The sequence below is a fragment of the Orbicella franksi genome, chromosome 8 (assembly GCF_964199315.1).
Source record: "Orbicella franksi chromosome 8, jaOrbFran1.1, whole genome shotgun sequence".
In the NCBI taxonomy this organism is placed as follows: domain Eukaryota; kingdom Metazoa; phylum Cnidaria; class Anthozoa; order Scleractinia; family Merulinidae; genus Orbicella; species Orbicella franksi.
The window spans coordinates 22065195-22088338 of record NC_138152.1 but is presented as its reverse complement, the minus strand read 5'-3'; the positions used below and the strand labels follow the sequence as shown (position 1 = coordinate 22088338).

Here is a 23144-nt window from a genome sequence, read left to right as displayed (position 1 = left end):
ACATTTTCGGGTTAAATTAGTCGTATTATTATTTGGTTTATTTGTTTCGGGTCCGACCGTTTCACATCTTGTTTCCAATTTATATAGGCGAAATTTATTTGGAACTTGCCACTACACTTTTAAACTTACACTTTTGATGACCTCGGTTTGATTTTGTTGTTGTACCGGTAGTACATTGCCGGATTAACCTCTCGACTTCTCTAACTTGAACGGAGATCGGCTGTTTACCAAATTAGAATAAGGGCGCGATTTTGATTCGCTTCAAGATATTTCAACTCGATTAATTTACAGTCCTTTAACGTCCTTGATGCTAAAAAGCATTCCAAGTTGACCCATTATTGTGTCTTAACGAACTTAAAGCGTTTTGGTGAATCGAAAACATTAAGGTTCCAGGAAATCTCTTGCGTTTGTTATGACAACAATTTACGTGTTGTTGACATTAAGGAAATACACGCGATGACAAACTAGACATGACGGCGGACACGAAATTAAACAAAGTTAACGCGCAATGGTTCGAAAACGTCTGCAAACAGTTTTTATGCAGTGGACATTATGTTTCTCCTGATAGCAGTGAATTGACGGGATTCTAATTAATGATAGCCTTTTACTTTCGCCATTGAAATTGATTTGTCTCTGGTTCGTGCATAATTATTGTGTTATTTGCACCCAACACATTGACATAGATTTTCGTTTTTCACAAAGGGAAATACTGCGAGTTCGAGCATGAAACTTGGCATGGTATATCTTTAATAATGATATTTTAAGGCTGTAAAGTAAAATAATCGGAAAGTGAAGTACCAGATGCATTTTTATGCTGTTAAACATGACCTATAATTTGCCGTTATTTTTCACACGCTTCATAGTTGTTTTTAAAATGGTTCGTAAAACCACTATATCAACATATCTGAGATTAGTTTAAAGCGAGGAATAAATTAGAGTGGTTGTTCCACATTTGTGTGAAGTTTGAAGTCAATTGAGTTTATTTTAAGACTTAAGCAGCGCTTCGTCCTCGCACCTTATTTCGGTCATTTCATTACACGAAAAACCGCACTTTGACCGCGCTTTCAAATTTTCGCGAATTTCTGAAAAAAAAAATTCGCTGGAACCTTTAAATATGATTTTTAGAATTAGGTCACCTAAGGGTATCTTTAGGCGAAATATGAGCGATTTGTCAAATGGGAGGTTGACCGGCGTTTCTCGGTCCTAACAGTCAGCCATTCTTAAATTCCTGAGAAGTCTAAACGAAGGACATTTACGGTTTCTTAACTTCAAAAAAAAAAAAAATTGAAATTATTGAAAATACTGATGCGCGCGCACACAACTTCAATTTTAATGACAAGTCAATCTGAGCGATCTTTTTCAGGCGCAAAGTTTAATAATACGTCAAAAAATAACTGGAAATCGTTATTTGAAGTGAATTTTAGTAAGAATTCTACTAAAACAATTAGATTATTTATTTGCATTTATACCTTTATCTTTCTAAGCGATGGCTCATTCACTTGTAGGACATTAACTCCCGAATACTGACGTTTAATTAAATGGAATAAAAGTAAATCTAAGCCCAGACAAGTACGCTTTGCAGACCTATTTTTTTTTTTTTTAATTTGTTCATTTCCAAGTTGATATTTCCATGGCATGCGCACGAGTTACATGTTTGTTTTCACGATAGCAACAGTTTTTGCTCGCGACTCAGCAATATCCCTTCAAGCACAAGTCAATCAGACCGCGAATTTACCTTCAGCTATTCGACTCTAACGTGATATTTGCACGACTTGCGCGTCCTTTTCGATCTGTTAACCGTTGCGTTTGATTGTGTCGCTGTGTGAGGGTTTCATTTTTTACTTCGTGTCCTGACTCCTGACCTATTCCGTCTGCAAAATGGACGACTAGTATATTGTGCTGCTTGAAAAAGTTATTACTGAAAATATGCGCCTGAGAAACAATGGAAGCGCAAGAATACGAGCAGCGAATGATGCTTCAGGAACTGTCTTTCAAAATGGCGGTCAGCTCTAAATCAGGAGCTGAAAGGGGACGCAGAAAAAGATCTAGGAATATCCAAATCCCGCAACAGTGCCGTGTAAGTATATTATATCGGTATGTCTTAAATGGCTTGTTACAAGCAAAACGAAAAGAAAATGCCTGCAAGTTAGCAAGGTTAAGTCTTATGTCCGTGAATCGTGACAACAAGTTAAGCTTATTTTCTCTGCTCCGCTAATCATTCGGTAACCCTAAGTTTAATTTATATCCTTTTCTTTCTCCGCATTCAATCATTTTACGTAGGTGTGGGGTCGAAAAAAACGTTCAATCGTCGTTTAAATTAAAGCATCGTGTTAGCATTGTAAACAATGTAGTCAGGGAAAAAAAAAAAAAAAAAACTAGGGGCCGTGGTAATGACTCTTTGTGGAAAGGTGGGGGGTAATAATACTTTTGTGCATTCGAACCTCAATTAAGCGGTCACTTGTCTTGTCAAAGTCAAAAAATTGTTGTCAGAAAAATACTGCCTGTTAACTACTCCGGTTGGCAAAAGTTTATTGCTTGAACACACACACTAACAATGAATGAAATGCCGAGCTAAACCTACAAGTTTTTATACTTATGTAAATCCCAGAAAGTTCCAGAAGCGTCTCTGCATATATTTGGGCTTGCGGGACAATGCATACTAATTGTCAAACACTCTGCATTACGACTATGCCTAAAAGGTGACAGAATAAATAGAACTACATAAGCTGATTATGTAACACTGCCAAGAAAACCCCCATTCACCGGCCATCTTTACCTGTAAGCGGCTGCAGCCACCCATTAGTTCTCCCGATGAGGGTTTCCTATTGTCTTTACCCCTATTAACCGGCAAACCAAAATTTAACACATGTAGTTTGTCTTTGTTTTGGAAAAGGCAATGACAGATACTGACAGTCCGAAATAGAATTAAAAAGACCACTGACCTAGAGCAGGTCTTGTATTAAACTGACATTTCTACTAATTGAGCCTGATGCCAATTTCTGATGCACCCCTATTATGTGGCCAACCCCTATTAAGTGGCCAACTCCCATTTCCTCTTACCAACCATTATACTTGTGTTTGACTCATATGCAAAAAATGTTTAGAAAGAAAATGCTGTCTCACTCGCTTTCCTGACATGTTTCATTAACTTGAAAAAGTGAACAGATTTTCCTGTGTTTTCATACCATCACCCTGTCTAGATCAAACTGAAATATTCACATCGAATGGATAATAGAAGAATTTAATCGGACAATAAATTATTATTTCATTCACCCTTGTTAGATAAGAGGCGATTATAACAAACTTGGCGCTATGTGCCTAGTTTGTTATTTATCACCTCGTATCCAACCTGGGCTCATGAAATGATATTGTTGAATATTCTCAGTTCAGGGAAGGAAGTTTAGGAGCCTCGTTGTTTTCCTTGTTTATTACAGCAAGACTTTAAAAAGATGTACAACTCGCTGAAAGGGAATAAAGCTTTCGAAGGCCTCAAGTTGGATGAGAGGTTCTGTGACAGCCATAACATTGCACTTATCCATGAACAATTTGTATCTGACACAGTAATAATGCAATGTCAGTGTCAGTGTTGTGAGGGCTTGCTCTAAGGAAAAACCTGATTAGAACTCTAACTAAATTGTTATAACACCTGGTTTATGTAATTGTAAGCGACTTGTATAGGAAAGACTCCCATTTGAGACCCAAAGGTTTCTCGTGCAATTGTTGCATTGTTTACAAAACAATTATGGCTAAGATTGCTACATGTATAGGTTCTATTTTCTCCTTGTCATTGAACTTTTTAGGTTGCAAGCTGATGCCAATCAGTAAGCCATCAAGCTAAGAGGGTCATTGAGGAAACGGTGGCTGATCATGGTGGATCTGATAAGTGCCCTTAGTCTGTAGCTGAGATAAAAGGTAATAATTATTGTGCCTGTAGTAGTTTGCTGTTGGGGTTATTGACAGACTAAAGCATAAAAATCATCGGTCATTGATATCCATTATTAATCAACTGACACTGATTTTTATCAACAGATATCACTTATAATCATAAAAATTACAATTTCCTAGATTGTGATTGGTTTAAAAAACTCATATGTTCCACTAATTCACTTGCCAAGTGGTTATCGGACAATTTGTTATCGAACAGTTCAATAAACCAATAACATTGAAAGTTGTAGTATAAATCAACCAATCACAACCTTGGTTTAAATCACCATAGAAACAGCAAACAGACTCCTAAATTGGGGCTTTCTTCAAAATTGAGAATTTACGCTTCCTTTGTCAGTCTTTTAATGCAAATTTTCCCTTTCCTATATATAGCTTGGCTATTCTTCTTTTCTCGGAAATTGTTATTTTTATCGATCATTAATTGGTAATAAGACTTTGTGTCGTCCAATTCAGTCTGTAATCATATAATCTTACTCGTGATAAACAAGTAGGACTCCTGCTGTGTGGGAGTCCGATTACCATTACTTATCAATTATTGATTTCACTGGCTCGTGCCAGTTTTGAATGAGGTCTTACGATGGACTTCTACCAAAGCACAGCCCTATGGTCCTTTGAAGATAATGTTAAGGTCATATATACATCAACTACTTCTTTCTGCTGGGTTGACATGGTAAGGTACTCGCTCCATTCCACGTGGACCATGCCGTTAAAGAGTGGATTTTTTCGTTTTACGTGACTACATATTGGATGGTAGTATGTATTATAGAAGTCGGCGTTGAAAATCAGCTGACTGGTTTGATTGTCGTGACCTTTTAGTCGACGATCCACATGCTTAACAATAATGTTATTTAGCTAAGTTCTGTATTTCTGCACAGAATCTTCCCCACAGCCACAGCACTTTCTGACAGCTTTGGGTCGAGCACAAAGCGTGTGCCATGGTACACCACTTAGAGGTTGCTGAACTTGTTGACTTGCAGTACATGGTGGCTGAAATGTAGAGTTTGCATTGCCTGTTAGTTGTAATGACGACCGCTCCGACTGAAAACCGGGAACTGTTGAGTGTAGAAATGACGGGTCAGTAAAATCTGGTGTCGTCTGTAAAGGATAGCTGTTGAGAGTTGCTGATCGTGAAGCTGACTACCCATAGAGTGTATATTGCACTTGCTAGTAATGCGGCCATGGCGAGCCCCTGGTCTGTGTTTGTTTGTATTTTCATTGGAACCAGGAAAAAAATTCAGCTCTTACCATGCTTGTAGACGGCATTGTTGCATCCGGGCGACTGGGCAAGACTGGTCTTTGAGACGGGGTGGCAGAGGTAAGTACACTTAACAAGGACTTTTGACTTGGTTGTTGTTTTTGTCTTGCTGCTTTGCGGACGTCGTTTTGCTCCAGACGTACCCTTTCTGAAACCGTTAGACCAGTTTCGATGGCTGCGATGAGGTTTACGCCAGCAATGCCTTTGGATACCTTCTTATTCAACATTCGACGAAGAGCATACAAATATTCAAACAGGATTCCTTGGTCGTCGGCAACAGCAACTGTGTCGGGCATATCTCAAGTGCTCTGTATGTGCTGCAGAAACACTGGAATAAGTTACTCTTTTTACCCACGGGCTTCACAATGAGTGGCACCACCATCCTTACTTTTCACTTTCCTCGATCTCTCGCATAGTTTTAGGGACTAATGACTCTGCCGGAGACCAGTTTCTAAATTCCCTGCAAAGAGGAACTAATTTACAACTGAATCGTTGTCTTGAATGGGCATTGTTAGTTTTGACAGCTATTGTTATTCTGTGCTGAGCTAAATACAATGGCTTGCTTAGCTGCAACGTGCCATTTTCAAACGTGACTTGACCAGGCAGTTTTCAAACTGAACGGGAGAGTGGTTGTCTTTCAACAATTAGCAAACTTAAAACGAATTTTGTTTAAGAAAAGATCCATCGTCCATTTGCCACATGACGAAAATTGCAAGGCAGTTTGAATTTTCAATAAATCGATGTTGAAAACGGCCTTCACACTAAAAAATTCCGGTTCTGCTGTTTTTCAACTTCAAAAGCATAGCCTTTATACTTTTTAAATCTCCCTTGGTTTAGGCTCAAATTTCAGTTTAATCATTTCTCTTCTAAAATCCGTTGCCGAAGTCTGTGTTAGAATACAGGAAATCAGACAAGCGACTTTTGTGAACCCAACTTGGCCAATTTGGAACCTTCCTTCTTTCATTCTGACCTACTGAACACTCGTTCGCATTCCTGAGTTTACCGCTTCGCTGATTATGAATAATAATTGATGTGCAGGAATTCTGCGCGATGAGTTTTGGAGGGAAAATTTAGCCTAGATAATGATAAGAATTTGTTGAGTTTGAAATATTGACATAGGTTAATATCGATTTCACAGCTTAAATATTCTATTCTGTAGTCTAAATGACTATTATTTGCAGATCTAATATTAAATCATGGCTAAAAATCGCAGAAAGTCGGAATCGCTGAACATTTGGCGGGAAATATTTTTGACTAATGATTTTTTTTGGACTTTGCGAGACCAGTTATTCCGATTTGCCTGCAGACACCAATTTTAACTAAACTGGATATTGATAACAGTGTAAAAGACTATCACAAAAATATTTTTCTCTAGAGATTAACTGCCGCATTTTTGAAACACGACTCGCTGAAAACGGCTTAAATTTGGGTCACGCTCGATCATTATTGATTCAGCAGCGAGATTTGACACCCCTTGAAAACCGTCAAATTCAATCGAAAGACCTCAAATATGTCGCAGTCAACCAACAAGGAGACATATATTATCATAATTCAATAAGAGATTCTGGAATTTTTACAAAGTATTTTCAAGGCTTACCTATAGTTGCCCGAAATTTGGGCTATTTTAGGCCGCTTGTGAGGCCAAAATCATGACCGATGTGGTGATATCTCGAAGAAACACGAACGCCTACCTCCGAAACTGTCAAGGCTGTGAATCTTTTCGGATAGCTGTGATAGCTGTAAATGTGAAAAGTTGAAGTTGAACGGCCGACCTCGATCTTTTGGTGCTGCCCGGTTTTCTCTGACAATCGTGGCCACTTAAGAAGACTCCTACTGTGGGAAGAAATCATTCTATTGCAAACATTTGGACCCCAGTTAAGGTACTTAATCACGATCAAGTGATTATCAATCTATGATCTCTTGCCACGAAAAGCACGAATTGACAGTGTCCTATTAGAAGAACTATCGTCACACCAATTTTAAAATCAAACTTCTGGAATTCTATATTTTCTAACATATAGATTACGTAAAAGTTCTACTTAAACATGTTTTAACCAAGCGCAATGATTAAAAAGCCCCGACGATAAGTTCTGCAATTGGTTATAGGACAAGTACCTACAAAAGGAATATGACACATAAAGACAAATACATTAATTTACAAATTATTTCAAGGCCAAAAACTATTATTAAATATTTATGACGTGGGTGAGCATTAACTATAAGGTCTCTCCCATACACACCTTCCATATGATTCAGCATTGAATTCCGTCACACACTCCCTCCCACGGGTAGGCGCGTATTAAAGATAAGGCTATATTTAGGCTTGTGTTATGATGTTCAATAATTTTTTTCATAGAATTCAGAATTTTGGTTTGTGATCGCCAAATGTTTATTATTTTGTAGTTCCCTCGTTAGTCCTGTGATTCTAAGGCACGACTCCCCACACAGTGAGTCTTATGACTTCAGATTGTTTATATTAAAGTTTATCTAGAACGCTTAAGCTCCAAACCCTATCGCTAGTCATGTTTGGGTTTGTCTACTGGCCTTGACCTGAATCTCCCATAAAGATCCTGATTAGGTTTCTTGGTCTCCAAACTTTAGTTTCTATTGCTTGTTTCAAGAATTTTATAGTTCGCTGTTGAAAGTCGCCTGAAAGTGTTTGGGTTAGTTCAACAAAAGATGTTTAATCCACCAAGTACAGTCATCCCATGTGGCCCAGACATACCTACCGATATGATATTTAAGAGGCCCTGCGCCTAAGAAACGACCGATGATTTCCGGCTAAAAAATAAAATCGGCCGATTTTTATCTCCCAAGTAGAGGTTACCGAATACTATTTAAAAATGAATTTCTTTTGTTTCAGTTTCGCTTTAAACCAAAAATATCGAGCCACAAACTTTTTCCGTCTCATAGCAGCAAAATCAGGCCGAAAATAAGGCCCCGCTAAAAACTGTTCGGAAATTACTATCGCAACGCAAAATAATGAGAAAACTACACAGTGTTGAAGAAAAAGGCCTTTTAATGCAATATCATTCGATAAACATCAAAAAACTGCCGAAGCGATTAAAAAATAAAGTTTCAAATATTGCATACTAAATTAGATGGAACGTTGGAGCTGATTTTAAAATAATTATTTCTCAAAAGTTCAACGCTTTTGAAAGCAGTCACAGTGATGAAACAGACATTGGAGGGATACACATCACGTTTCTGAAAAAACATTTTTCGGCCAAAGTATATTGACCTTATACAAAGCGTTCAAAGTTACCGTGTTTACCGTTATCCTCTACTTGGGCGAAACACTTCTCTTTTGCCAATACGGCCGTGCATAGCGTGGTAAACGCCACTTTAAACCTTGCTAGGCATTCCAAGACCATCCTAAGTAGAAGGACGTAGAATTAAAAGAGAAAGGAAGATGAAAAATACGTAGAAAAAGAAAATAACTCGAAATTACCATCTGCTAACGAAAGTTGAATCTGGAAAATGTCGTCGCGTGACAGCGGCCATTGACGTCTTTGTCTACACAGCGGCGGAATCCAAACAAATACACAAATAGGAAAACAATTTTTCCCGGCCAGAAGACGTTTAGTGGAGCAATGTTATGTTATTTTTCACAAATGATGGTCACTCAAAAAGAAAAACTTCCCCAAACGCCACACCGTTTTGGCCGCAGCGTGATCTGAGTTATGGGGTCACGACTGCATCCCTAGCCGCTGACCGCCCGAAGGACATTGCAGACTCGTTTTCCCACGCTCTTGCGACTTGACGTGACAAATGACGTCAATGGCCGCTGTCACGCAACGACATTTCCCAGATTCAACTTTCGTTAGCAGATGGTAATTTCGAGTTATTTTCTTTTTCTACGTATTTTTCATCTTCCTTTCTCTTTTAATTCTACGTCCTTCTACTCAGGATGGTCTTCGAATGCCTAGCAAGGTTTAAAGTGGCGTTTACCACGCTATCCACGGCCGTATTGGCAAAAGAAGAGTGTTTCGCCCAAGTAGCAGGACAACGGTAAACACGGTAACTTTGAACGCTTTGTACAAGGTCAATATACTTTGGCCGAAAAATGTTTTTTCAGAAACGTGATGTATATCCCTCCAATGTCTGATTCATCACTGTGACTGCTTTCAAAAGCGTTGAACTTTTGAGAAATAATTATTTTAAAATCAGCTCCAACGTTCCATCTAATTTAGTATGCAATATTTGAAACTTTATTTTTTAATCGCTTCGGCAGTTTTTTGATGTTTATCGAATGATATTGCATTAAAAGGCCTTTTTCTTCAACACTGTGTAGTTTTCTCATTATTTTGCGTTGTGATAGTAATTTCCGAACAGTTTTTAGCGGGGCCTTATTTTCGGCCTGATTTTGCTGCTATCAGACGGAAAAAGTTTGTGGCTCGATATTTTTGGTTTAAAGCGAAACTGAAACAAAAGAAATTCATTTTAAAATAGTATTCGGTAACCTATACTTGGGAGATAAAAATCGGCCGATTTTATTTTTTAGCCGGAAATCATCGGTCGTTTCTTAGGCGCAGGGCCTCTTAAGTACGTGTGCATCTGTCAGTCAAGTACTTGAGCAGAAGCAGCAGTAGAAGTGGAAGAAGTAGAAGTTAGAGGGAGATCATGCGAGAGGGAATTCTAACAAATAAAAAACCCAGAGACCAGAGTCTTGGTATACCTCCTCGTTTGAGATTTCAAATACCTACATGTAGAGTATTTTGTACATGCAAGCACCTAAATACTCGATTTTTTTGGCTATTTCAAAGTAAAATTGATAAGAGTAGACATTCCAAACTGGTACCACGTTCAGGCCTTCAAAAACCGGTCTTAGCTCTAGAGCCCTAACAGCGAACAATTCAGAGTTTTTTTACTCCCTGATATTGTGATTTAGTATAATTGCAAAGCTGAAAAATGTGTTTTCAGCAATCGGCTTGGTTGAACGATTCCTTATATGACGTTATATTCACCGCGCCAAGCGGTGATTATAACATTTTTGAGGCCTGGATATTAAGCTCGCCACCTTTGCCTTCACGGCAAGCAAACACGGCGAACAGTTGCTGAATGAATTTTGCATTTGTTGGGGAGGCATCCCTCCAAGTCCAGGATATTTGAAAGGATGGAGAATTTTTACAATGACTGTTCTGCCCTTCGAGGAAAAATCCTCTCAAAAAACTCTTATTGAAGGGATTTAAGAATCGTAAACTCAGAGACTACGTTGATCGCCAGCAAGTCAGATCTGACGGAAAGTTATTTTGCTTCAAACTACAGCTACTCATTTTAAGAGGTTGATGACAACTGTAAATAAAGTCAACAACGATATAACAAAGGTACCGGTTGAATTTATTTTGCGTAGTGTTTTGGTTGTTTGTTTTATTGTCGAACTCTTTGAGTAAATCGATTCACAGTCGATGTTATTAAAACTACGCCCGCATACGTGTATGCAAACGAGCAATTACGTCTGTGTTTTTATGTTTTAATCCGTTATTTTGTTGTCGTTGATATTCACCAATGTTTACTTTGCCGAAGGCGAAGCAGTTCCACGTTTCATAAACGGTCGTTGCCGTTTTCGCGACGCTTAGACATTTTTTTAACTGTCAACGAATTTTTCTGTACTCATGATGGAAAATAAAAATTTGTAAGTAACCACTTAGTATCGAACCCGGAGCCAAATCTGTGAAAATTAAGTCATAAAACGTGACTTTCTTAGATGTTAATGATAGAGTTGCCCCAAACATCAAATAAAAGCTAACCGAAAGTAACCCAGTGTGAATGTAAACAATTAAGCATTTGGTGAGTGCGTTTTACTCCATCATCATAACCACAGTTTCTAACTTGTCAAGGCCTAAACTAAAGCCGGTATGGAATCGTCCATTCTAAAGGACTTGGCTACCAATGAAGGCATCGACTGTTGAAAATGGCGTCGATCGTTTACGAAACGGAAATCAGCTCGGTCGGCACTTGCGATCTTAAATTTCAGTAGGAGCTGGTGTCTCAAATGATAAAGTTGGCATCAAAAATTGGTATCACATTCAAATCAGTCCTAGCTAAACAGCCTAAAATACGAACAATTGTTGTTTATTTGTTTGTTTGTTTCATTGTCTGTTTTTTCATAACTGTTAATAGAGATTATGCACGCCGAAGTCTCACGGGCAGCGCCTCTAATGTGAAATAATTCGGTAAGCTATCGAGCTCGAAACTTCTGACTAACATATGAGTGTCCATACCACCGTGCGCTCACCCGTCTGTACGAACAACACTTGCACTACACATTCGCGAGCTAAGCTCCTTCAAACAAGTCGACTTGGGAAATGAAGGAAAGCAGCGCTGTGACCTAATGCATACATGTGACAAGACGCATTTTGGAACAGAAAATCAAATTAGTAAGGTTGGGCAATGAAAAATTTAGTCCAGTTTTCACCCTTTCTCTGTTACGCGATGCTACGCTCTTGGGTGAATGTCTAGGGAAAATTGCCTGCGCATGCTTTTACTTAACCAGTCGGAGTGGATCAGAGCACAGGACGTTGACCTCACCCGGCTGAAACAATATTATTCACCCAATTTATAGTTTCAAGCGTCCATATCCTCATGGTAATCAAAGCTTAACTAAAAAGCGCTGTTTTAGCAGCCGAAATTAGACCCTGAACTACGTTTATGGAACTTGTGACGTCACACGTTGTGTAGACGGAGAAGGCCTGAAAGATTGCCTCTTATTTTCACTTGATTTATGCAATTTTTGTTTTCATATTGTAGGCTCGACTAGTTTTCTACGTCAAAATTGAAGTTTAGCCTTGACAGAAATACACGTTGCAGAATTGTAGAGAACCAAACAGTTAAGATTCACAAAATTGAATGCGACAGGTTAGAAAAAATTAATACACCTTGGCAACACGATTGGAGATTGCTTCGAAGACGAGAGCGGCATTTGTCTTTTGAAGATCGAAAGCTTAAACGCATGAAAACGTCACTGACATTCAGCTTGGAAATGAAGTTTGGATTCTCGCGTCTATTTAGTAATCTACAAAAAAGGGTTGAATTTATCCTCGAGTGCAGTGACTACAGACCTCCACGTCCTTGCTTGTTCTGTGGTCGTTCGATAATCGAGCTCGTCAATTCGTACAAAGCGGGCCTGTTACCCTGCAAAATTATTCCTCCTTTTACAGAAGTGGCATACCAAGTGAGTTTGGTCGAGCCATGGTTCGTATTTTGGCGAGACTTAGTCGAGCCGAAATACCCATGGCGAGACTAAACGAGCCTGGTATACTGTCAAAGCGTTCCAAAAAGGTCTCATTAGATGTTTACGGTACCCAAATGGGCCCAAATGAGCATGATATCATAGCCATATCAGGCCAGTGACTTGATATCTCAGGATATCGGGACAGTAGACACGGCCTCTGATTGGCTAGTTGGGAATTTGTGTATTGTAATGTAGAGTAAGATGATGAGATCTACTCTTAGGTATCCCAGATTGGTATTATTGTGGAAGATACCTTCAGGTAAGCCTTTCAACTGGTTGTTTTCCAAGTCCCTACCAACAAATAATCACAATCAGTGCCAATTACATGATAAAAGGAAAATGTGCTAGGAGGTTCCCTTCCTGATATAGGATACCACGGTACAGAAAACAAGAACAATAAAGAATAAAAATGAGAAAACAAAACTCTCTTACAGGATACTTTCTATGTTTTTTCTCAGTCTAGAAAATTCTGAGATCTGAAATCTAATTTTAAGAAGAAAGAGTCTCCAGTAAACGAATGCAGTGGATTAAACTCTGTTAAGTTAGACCTTGTTGTCTAACTCCACTGACTTAGACAACATTAATTTATCATATTCTGCTTCTTCCGCTTCTTCCAAGTTTGAATGCACACTTAACAGTACTGTTTCTGACCTTAAAGAAGAAGATGAAGAGATTAGCTTTTGGGTAGATAAAGAACCGCATCAAAAATAGAAATGTGCAGTCTTGAATGAAGCAGAGGCACATATATCAGATGGAAGAGTTAGTCCGATAGCCTCGACTCTAAATTCGAATTGGGAAAGAATATCAAGCACGCCAAAGGCCCACTACATACGGAAAGCGGGTCAAGTTCTCACTGTGGTGTCAACAACCATTGCACCAGATCAAGAAGAGAAAGTACTGGAGGCACTGAAACGTTCTTTAGATACAACTCTGTCATGTCCTGTAAAAGAAGTGACTACAGACCAACTGCCGATTTTGCTGGGGGTGTATCACCAAGCTGCAAGTCGGCAAACTCGATTGTAAATTCTGTCAATGTTTGCGAAACATTTTTCAAAGAAGGAGCTCAGAGAGATGATTCCAGGTCTTTACAAATGGCAGATCGATCAAGCCCGTCACCATGCTGCAGGAGAAGGACAAGGACAACCAGTGGTGTCCGCGCCCATAAAACGAACACGACTTGATCCGGATGAAACAAATCACTTCGTATAAATTTTATACAGGACGTTGCGTATGGCACTAAAGAACTAAAGCTAGACTCTGGGGAGAAAATCACTATTTCGAATGTGATTAGAACGATGGTGCCTTCACGAATAATCAAGCAATACATATCTTATTACCTAGAAAGGGTCAGAAAGAGGTTTCTGCTGGAAAAGTTTAATAGAGGGGTGACAGCAGGTAAGTTGTACTTCAAAGATCAAGTAGTGATCTTCACAGTCAATAAAAAGATGCGTCCTACTTCCCGAATTTAGCACGATGAAAAAAATCTAACCTTTGCGATACCGATCAGAAAGGTCTCTATTGATTAAAACCTCTCTGAATTTAGCTCTAGTTAAGACGCAGACTATCATCTCTTGTGCTCTTTTCATAAGTCTATTCCCAAGTACATGTAGAGGTCAGTTTCTCCTTCCTTTTCACCTGCAGTGGACGTGAGTTTACAAATCACGGCATCTAACGTTTCACCGGATTGTTTGATTGATCTCAGAGAATCAGTACAATACCCAAATATCGATATATTAAAATTCAGCCTAAAACAATAGATCTCAACGCGAGGCTCTGGGGAATAAAACCCCCAAACTTACCCGGAGCCTCGAGTTGAGGTCTATTGTCTTAGGCTGAATTTTAATATATCGAAATTGGTCTATTGATCTCAACTATTCAGAAAAATCTGAGGAGCCGTGGAATTGTAAATTTACTTTAAGAAAAAGATCATTAAATTAATAATTTGAGAAACTGAAAATTTTTTGGTCAGCAGGCTGTCAATGTGATTCAGTTACTTGAGAATGTTACCAACAGGTATGTTTAATTTGCTGTAAAGGAAACAAAGAAGATTCAGCAAAGGTGTCTAAAGAAATGAGAGTTGCAAGGGACGAGAGTGGTAAGCTTTGTTTTGCTGCAGAAGAATAGCGAACAGCCAAGAAAACAGCTAATCATTTGACAAGACTTGCAGCAACGCAACGTCAGCATAAAGCACCTGGAGAACTACTTGTTGAAGAAGCCAAAGCCATCAGTGACGAAGACCTTTAAGCGTGGGAAACAGAAACACAGCTGCAGGAACTGCAGGTAGCGGTGTACCCAGTGGTCGACTGGCGGCATCCAGTTGAATACAATGGCCATGACCTCTGTGGCCCTGCAAAGCGTGGCATGCTAAAATCAAAATTTGAGGTAGGGCAACTAAAAGAAAGTTGCTTTCTCTTTGGAATAGAAATCGAGGGGCCTGCTCTTCGAAAAGACTCTTTCGTGAAGCCACTCGAAGGTCTGGTAGAAACCTGCAATTGTTTTAAGGAATGACTTAAGGATTCTGATAGCAAACCGGATTACTGGAAAAAAATATGCTTGGCATGAGCAAAAGAAATCAAAACAAAACAAAAATCGGGGATAATACAGCCAAAACTATTTTTTTTCTTTAATTTGTTGCGTAAGTTTTTATCAACAGCATATATAACCAACAGAAAATGAGTGGACAGAGAGGGACATTGAGGGCGTTGGTTGGGATATGTCGATTCCACCTAAGTTATTTTTAGTTTTAGACGGAAACAGAAGTGTATTTTCCCAGACGTCCGCCTAATACCTTTCACTCCGTTGATCAGGGAATTTTGAAAGGGTGGTCTGCGTGGAAATACGTTTTGTCAGTAGATGTGCCTAAAAAAAAATGATAGATTCCACAACCTCTTTCAGTGGAATAACAACACTAGGTATAGGAAATATCAAAGTTAGTCCTCTGAGAATTTGAATCAAGAAAACAGCCATCACAACAAGAATGAATTTATTTGCTTTCATTTGCATAAAAACATATAGAGAAGTCTCATATTGTTCGATATTGTAACATAGCAGAACATACTGTTTCAATCTGTAGCGATCTCCTAATACTTCTCAACGCAACTACGAAAGAAAAACTATTTTTGAACCCAAGTGACAAAATTGCCCTCAACCCAGTGACAGGAGTAATTCTGGCCGAGCTGCAAAACAGCTCGGAGGGTAGCTAAACTGAATATTTTGAATCCAGAAACCAAAACAACTCGAAGCCTAGCGATTAGCGACAGAAATCAATTTGAATACTGTACGACAACAAAGCAATTCTCAACCATGCAACAGAAGTTTATTTTAACCTTAACAGCCCGCATAAAACAACTTGGAGTGTAGCAATTAGCCTACAAAATAACTCAACAAAGCAATAGCTTGGAAGGACTGAAGTGATCAGCGACAGAAATAACGTTGAATAGCGGTACAGTGACAAAATAGCTCGCAGAGAAGCGGTCAGCGACAGATATAACTTGGAATCCAGCAACAAAACAGCTCGAAGTGGGACGATCAGTGTCAAAAATAATTTTGAATACAACAACAAATACCTTAGAGCCGCTTGGAGTGTAGCACTTTGCGAGAGAAATAAATTTGAATGTCGGCACAGCGACCAAACAACTAGAAGCATGGCGATCTTGGGAAAGAAGCGACAGAACCTAGTTGTGAATACTGGTACACCAATAAAACAACTCCTGTAGCTCGGAGCGCGATCAGTGACAGATTGAGAAACCCGGGCAGAAATGATTAATCGAATTCGCAGAAAAACAGAGCAACTCAGAGCGCGGTAGTGATCAACGACACAAACAATTTTCAATTCAACGACAAAACATCTCCCATGCAAGGGACAAAAAATGATTTTGAACCAGCAACCAAAGTACACTGAAGTGAACTGAGCGAAAGGGATAATTTCTTCTGACAGTTTTCCAACAAGGGAAAACATAAACGGAAGCGTCATCTTCCTTTGATCATGTTTTCTTCACCTTAGGTTAATGTGCACTAATGTAAGCTTTCTTTCTTCAGTGTGAGGAAAAAAAACACTCATTGTCATTGCCAATATCAATGTCCAAGTCCATCCGCTTGTAAACTCCATTTGAAAAAAAGCCACAGTGCATAGTCCATAACAGCAGTCACGACCTTAATAACACGTCCCATCGGAACGTTTTGTTGTTTTTGTTGACCACTTAGAACTGAATTTCCGTGGTCTGCATGTGCCATTTTATTCCTAAGGAATTGTGAAAATATATCTCCCACTGATTTATCCATCGAAAAATACCAACTCTCTCTAACGTACCCGCAAAAGGCGCTTCTGGCGACCAAGCGTATTTTCCCGTGGACCGCCGTTTCTTTTGTGAGATTTTGCGACGCATTTGCTCAAAATTCTTATACTACTCTTTGATGTCCAGATCAATTTTGCACTTTCTTTTTGCGCATTTCGTAAGAAATGTATGTGGTCATTTTGGCTTCATATGACCTGCCACTAAAATTAACATTTTCGGATTCGTTGTACCCCATATAATAACCTAGCTGAACTAGTAAACTCAATTATAGCGATCAAATGGTATAACAAGTCGGTATAAGAGAGCATAAAGTTGCAAGATCAGATGCAACGCACTGATTGGGTACAAACAACGTAATGTCACAAATTCTGTATCCAATCAATCACCCTGGGCACACGCGCCAACAGAAATGCCGGAGTGATCGCATCTCGGATCAGCGGACGCCCGCATCAATATTGAAAACAAATTTCAAAATGGCGGCTTCTGTGCCATTTCATGTTCTCGAAGAAGTGACTCATATTGACAGAGAAGAGCTACAAGACTCTAGTGACGAAAAAAGCGAAAAAACAGATGAAGCTATTGAGTCACCTGTCAATTGTTTCACAGAATGCACTGACCTGGAGGTAAATTTCGCATTTTTTTTGTTAAACAAGAGGCAAAAAGATATTTAAGAGGTCTTTACGAACGCCACGCTTGAGGAAAATATTTTTTTCCATTTTGCGTGAATCATCACTCAACACAGGAGCAGAGTTGAAAGGCGAGGCCTGTACATGGTTGGATTTAATCTACAGGAGGCTGTCAGCTCGTCGGCGAATTAAGAGACTGTGGTATTTGGAGTCTACCCGTGACATTCTAAAGGACATTTTCTTAGTTCTTAAAAGGACCTTTTCAACCACAACAAATCATGACCTGAGGGGGAATGTATGCATGAAAGGAAATCGTAAGGGCTACTTAATCAGTATTGCATATTTTCCGTCTGTTCTTTACATGTTTCGAATTTTGACAGGAAAGCCAATTAAACAGTGTTGTGTCATTACAGTTTCTGTAACACACATGGGTTTTTTTTTTTGCATGACTAAGTTTGCTCTCTACACTTTGTTCTCACTTAACCAATCAGAGTGGATCAGAGCGCAGGACGTTGACCTCACCCGACTGAAGCAAAATTATTCCCTAAATTTACTGTTTTACACGTGCATATCCTCATGGTAAACTTTGTTTGTACCAAAACTTAACTAAAAAGCGCTGTTGATTTTAGCAGCCGAAATTGACTATTCGGAGCAAAACGGCGTCAGCGACCCTGAACTAGACTACGTTTATGGAAAGGCTTGTAATGTCAATGGTTGTATAAACGAAGAAAGCGGTGTAGATTCTCTCCTGTCTTCACTTGATTTGTTCAAGTTTTTTTCTTCGTATTGTAGGACTCTACTAGTTTTCTACGTCGTAATTCATGTCCAGCCTTCACAGAAAATACGCGTTAAAGAATTAAGAGGGCCAAAGAGTTTAGATTCGCCAAATTGAAAGCGAGAGATTAAAACATATATATATATATATATATATATATATATATATATATAAACGTTTGATAAAGCAAGGACGGACAACTTCTGACGGTAAAAAAAGTGAAAAAGTTAAAAATTTAATAGAAAAACGTTTCGGTCTTAGACCTTCTGCTACTGATGAAGATCTAAGACCGAAACGTTTTTCTATTAAATTTTTAACTTTTTAACTTTTTTTACCGTCAGAAGTTGTCCGTCCTTGCTTTATCAAACGTTTTTAAATTCATTTTTGCGGTGAGGCTTGGACTGTGAATCTTCATTGATCCTCCTGACGCAGTGGCATTCTTTGTTGGCTTGAGGCATTTTATAACCGTTTTATATATATATATATATATATATATATATATATATATATATATATATATATATATATCTATATAAAGTGCACCTTGGGAAAACGATTGGAGACTGCTTGGAAGACAAGAGCAGCAATTGTATTATCAAGACCGGAACTTTAAAAGATAGAACACGTCGCTGACCTCGACCTTGGAAATAAAGTTTGGATTCTCGCGTCTATCTAGTGGTTCATAAAAGGGTTTAAATTTATCTTCGAGTGCAGTGGTTACAGAACTCCACGCCGTTGCTTGTTCTGTGGCCGTTCAACAGGCGGACTTGCTACCTGCCAAATTATTCTTTCACTTACTTTCTTAAACTGCGTTCAGCCGCATACCAGGTGAGTTTGGCGGAACCATGGTTCGTACTTTTGCGAGAGGTAGTCCAGCCGAAATACCCATGGCGAGACCAAACCAGCCTGAGATGCCGCCAAAGCGTACCAGAAAGGAACGATTAGGTATTTACCGTACCCAAATTCGGCCTAATGACCTGATATTGTAGCCATATCAGTTCAGTGACTTGATGTCTCAGGATATCAAGACAGTAGACACAGTTTCTGATTGGCTAGTTGGGAATTTAGTTACGGTAATCTAGAGTTACACGAAGAGATCTACTCACAGGTATTCCAGCTTCTCATTGTAGCGGAAAATATCCTCAGGTAAGTCTTTCAACTGATTGTTTTGCAAGTACCTACCAACAAATAATCACAATCAGTGTCAATTGCACGATAAAAGGGAAATTAAAGAGTGTGTGCTAGGAGGTTCCCTTCCTGATATAGGATACAACCTTACAGAAAACAAGAATAATAAAAATAAAAATGGGAAAACAAAACTTGCTTACAAGATCCTTTCCATGTTGTTTCTCGATCTAGAAAATTTTGAGATCCCGGAATTGCAGGATCTCTTTCATTTGTGACACCACTCATATTTAGCCTGAGACATAGGAGATTAGGCAGAGAGTCACAAAGTGTCCGCGCTAACTTAACATCGAATTTATCTTACACAACAAGCGTTTTAAAAGGCGACAATCGCCGAAATTGATGATCTTGCTAAGAAACTATAAAGAAACAGTTTAATGTGTCAATTATATGGATATATAACTTGTCCATATCAACCATGTCTTGTCCGTCTCTATCAGCAATGTCCTGAAAGGGTATTTTAACTAAGTTTTTGTCATTATTAGGCTTACATTTGTCTTTGTGTGAGATATTTTGACGAATTTGTTGCAAATTCTTATACTATTCTTTGATGTCCAAATCAACTTTGCACTTTTTCTGCGCTGACTTAACATGGAATTTATCTTACACAACAAGCGTTTTAAGAGCTCCTGCCTGAGAGCATTGAGAGTCTTGCGACAGCGAATTTTTTGACACATTGGTCATAATTCGCCTCAAGATACCCTTTGGTGAACTGTTTTCAAAAATCATAATTTTACGTTTCAGCGTTTTTTTATTTTCGAAAAAGATTCTAAAGTTTGAAAATGAGGTCAAAGTGCGTTTTCCGCCCAATGGAATGCCCCAAATAACACGGAAAGACGAAGCATTCGTTAAGTCTTGAAATTTAATCAATTACTGTTAAAGTCTACTCAGGTGTAGAATAGCTATTCCTCTTTAAGTGTAACGTAACAAATATGTCAAATGCTTTAATATTCTGAATTTTCAAGCCATCCTAAAAACGCGTGCGACGACCGCTTAACCGGAGGTAAAATATTGGCTAATTTTGAGTGGGTAAAGCCCTTCCTGGTATGTTGTTTTTTCGAAATTTAACTCTAAAGGCTAAACGTTTTGTTCTTTAGCTGTTATCCTTCCAAATCTCAAGCTCGAACTCAACGCGCTTCCGTCTCTGCAAAACGAAGTTGTTTGTCATGTACAACTCACAGATGACCAGATAATTTGAACACGAAATGGACGCTGAACTTAGTGGTTAAGGAAAAAAAAAATATAAGCTCTTGTATTTTCTGGCTTGACAGTACGACTAATCTATCCCTTAAGTTAGATAAATCATTATAAACCATTGAAAGCCTGCGAGTGAAAAAAATTAAAACAATGATAAAATTTGAAAACCAGTTGTCAAGAGATAATCTGTCGATTTCACATGGGACAAGAGTACACAAACATACTTGCCGCAAACGTTCCTGAATAAGTTGCAACGAAAACAACAGCATTAGATCTTTATTAGCGTATAATTTATGATTTTATAAGACAACTTTCAGGAGATGAACAGGTTAATTTCGCTTGTGACTCTTGTAGTTTTATGCCCAATATTATAGCAAATATTAATTCCGCCCGCTTAATGCTTAAAAACAACTCGGCTCATCGTGCGGAGCTTATATTCAGATCCAAAGTGAACGCAATACATATCAAGAGCTCGAACCTACCCCAATAACACCGCATGCAGCCTCTCAAGCCATATTTTTCTCGAATCAAGTACCTTTATTACCAAGGATAACTGACATTTTATAACGGTGGTTTTGCTGTTGAAACGCGAGAGACCCGGAGTAACGCAACACTCCTTTGAGTCACGCATGCGGAGGCGGGATACTATATCTGTTGTCAATGTAAAAGCCGAGTTAGCAGACAAGTGAGCCTAAGTTAGCAGTATTCTCAAATACTGTAAAATCAAATACAACCTCGCTTATTTCCAGGTGTCACGGTTTTCTTAGTATTTTACAAGCAAAATACAAATTGCGGCCAAACTTTTGCTGCCCATTTTTCACACATTGTTTTTGGCGACAAGCGAGAGGGGAGTGGTCGGCGTCGTAGGGATCTGTGAGCAAAAAGAAAGGGTAACCCTAATGCCACAGTTATCCTAACAATAAGACTTCTCTAGCAATCTAAAGTTTGTTGTTTTGTATCGGCGTGCTTATGAGGCAGCCAGAATGCACTACGATGACAAAACCCTAGCTGAGCGTGAATGTTACCCTTGCACCTGGGTTATATGTTGTCCTTGTAAAGTACTCGGATAGGTACAACTCAGCTATCTGAACAACGTAATTTCAATTCCATGAAACAAAATATGTTCTACACACTGACGATCAACAATTAATCACCAAAATTGTTTATATTTAGTTTGGCGCTTAAGTTTCCGATATGTTTGTTGCTACTGTCGCTAAAATATCCTTAAGCAGAATTGTTTATAGTCTTGCCTTCAAACGCGTTCTAAAATCAAGGAAAAAATGGTGTCTGGATGATTAAGAGCTTGAAATCAAAATTTGATTTTGCTTGTTAACTCGGGGTAGGATAACCCTATTGATACGGTACCCTCCCTTCTTGTAAACAGGCCATCAGTACAGTCCTTGGGGATCGTAAGGTTTGTTCACTGTTGACAAGAACAGTTTTGTTATGTCCTTTAGTAGTTCCATGTACGGAGCTCTCCTGCGCACGAGAGGCTGTGGTACATCTAGACCCAGGCCCTCGCATACACGCTGCAGCATTGATAACTTGAGCATCTTCAAGGTATCACCTTTCACCATTGAGCAAAGATGGAACTGGTCATACATAATGGGATGCTGGATCTGGCTTGATGTGGCCGGCAAGTCTCTGGCGCCAATGAAATTTGTTTCCTCTTCTGATGCCTGGATATCTAACTCATTCATGTCTTGCTGGCGAGCGGCAGCATTAAGATGTGAAAAGTAAGTAGCGATCTGCGAGGCTGTAAGGAGTTCTGATGACTGGAAAAGTCGCAGACAGCACCACGAGCACGGCGCATTTCACGAGCAACGACCTCCGCATCGAGCTTTCGGCCTGTTGTTTGGCCGATACGAAATTTAGCCAAAAGGTAGGACTTTTGTTTATCGCTGAGCCGATAAGCTTTTTTTGACAGCTCTTAGAGCCCATCCCTCCTTGGCAGCTGTAATAGGGTAATCCTGGGAAAGCGTTGAGGTTTTTAGGGTTGGTAAAACGCCAACGCCCTCCTCCAGGGCTGACTTGTAACCCATTTTGGCTAGATCTATCACAGTATGTCTCAGGGGACCGTGTGCATTTCTCGAGGGACAAGTGCTTTTCAAGCGCCGATACCTGTTGAAAGATGCGCACGCACCCATCCTGGGGACATGAATAAACCCCAGCAACTTTGTTGCTCTCCTCTGGATTGATATTCTGCATTTCCTCCGCGGTGGCTTCAGGAGTTGTCGCTTTGGTCGACTTGTTGACCAAAGGTTTGAAGTCTCCCCGGGAAAATGCTGCCACTAGTCCGCTCTGACTAGGTTCTGAAACATGATGAGACACACATCCACGTTATATTTCAATCTAGGAACAAGTAACAATGCAGTTATTGTTATTGGTAATAACAGGTGTTGAAGAGGTACTACTGAAAAGCATTACCCATCCCTCGTTCCCTCTCTACCTAACACTATTAATCAGGGAGGTTTTCCGCACTCGTTATTGTATCTAATTAAGGTCGAATTGTGAAGAACACCGTAGTAACGGCAAAATAAGAGAGTTTGTCAGTCCGTAGAACAAATCGTGACATTATGTCTACAATATTTGACTACTCACCAGAAGACCTAAAAGACGATACATCCAGTTT

General features: G+C 39.2%; 1 protein-coding gene across 1 annotated transcript in view; it reads left to right on the top strand.

Annotated features, from left to right (window-relative positions):
• LOC145494250 (uncharacterized) overlaps nucleotides 1–23144 on the top strand; it is a 448804-nt gene that overhangs the window by 347317 nt on the left and 78343 nt on the right. The gene's annotated exons all lie outside the window — the stretch shown is intronic.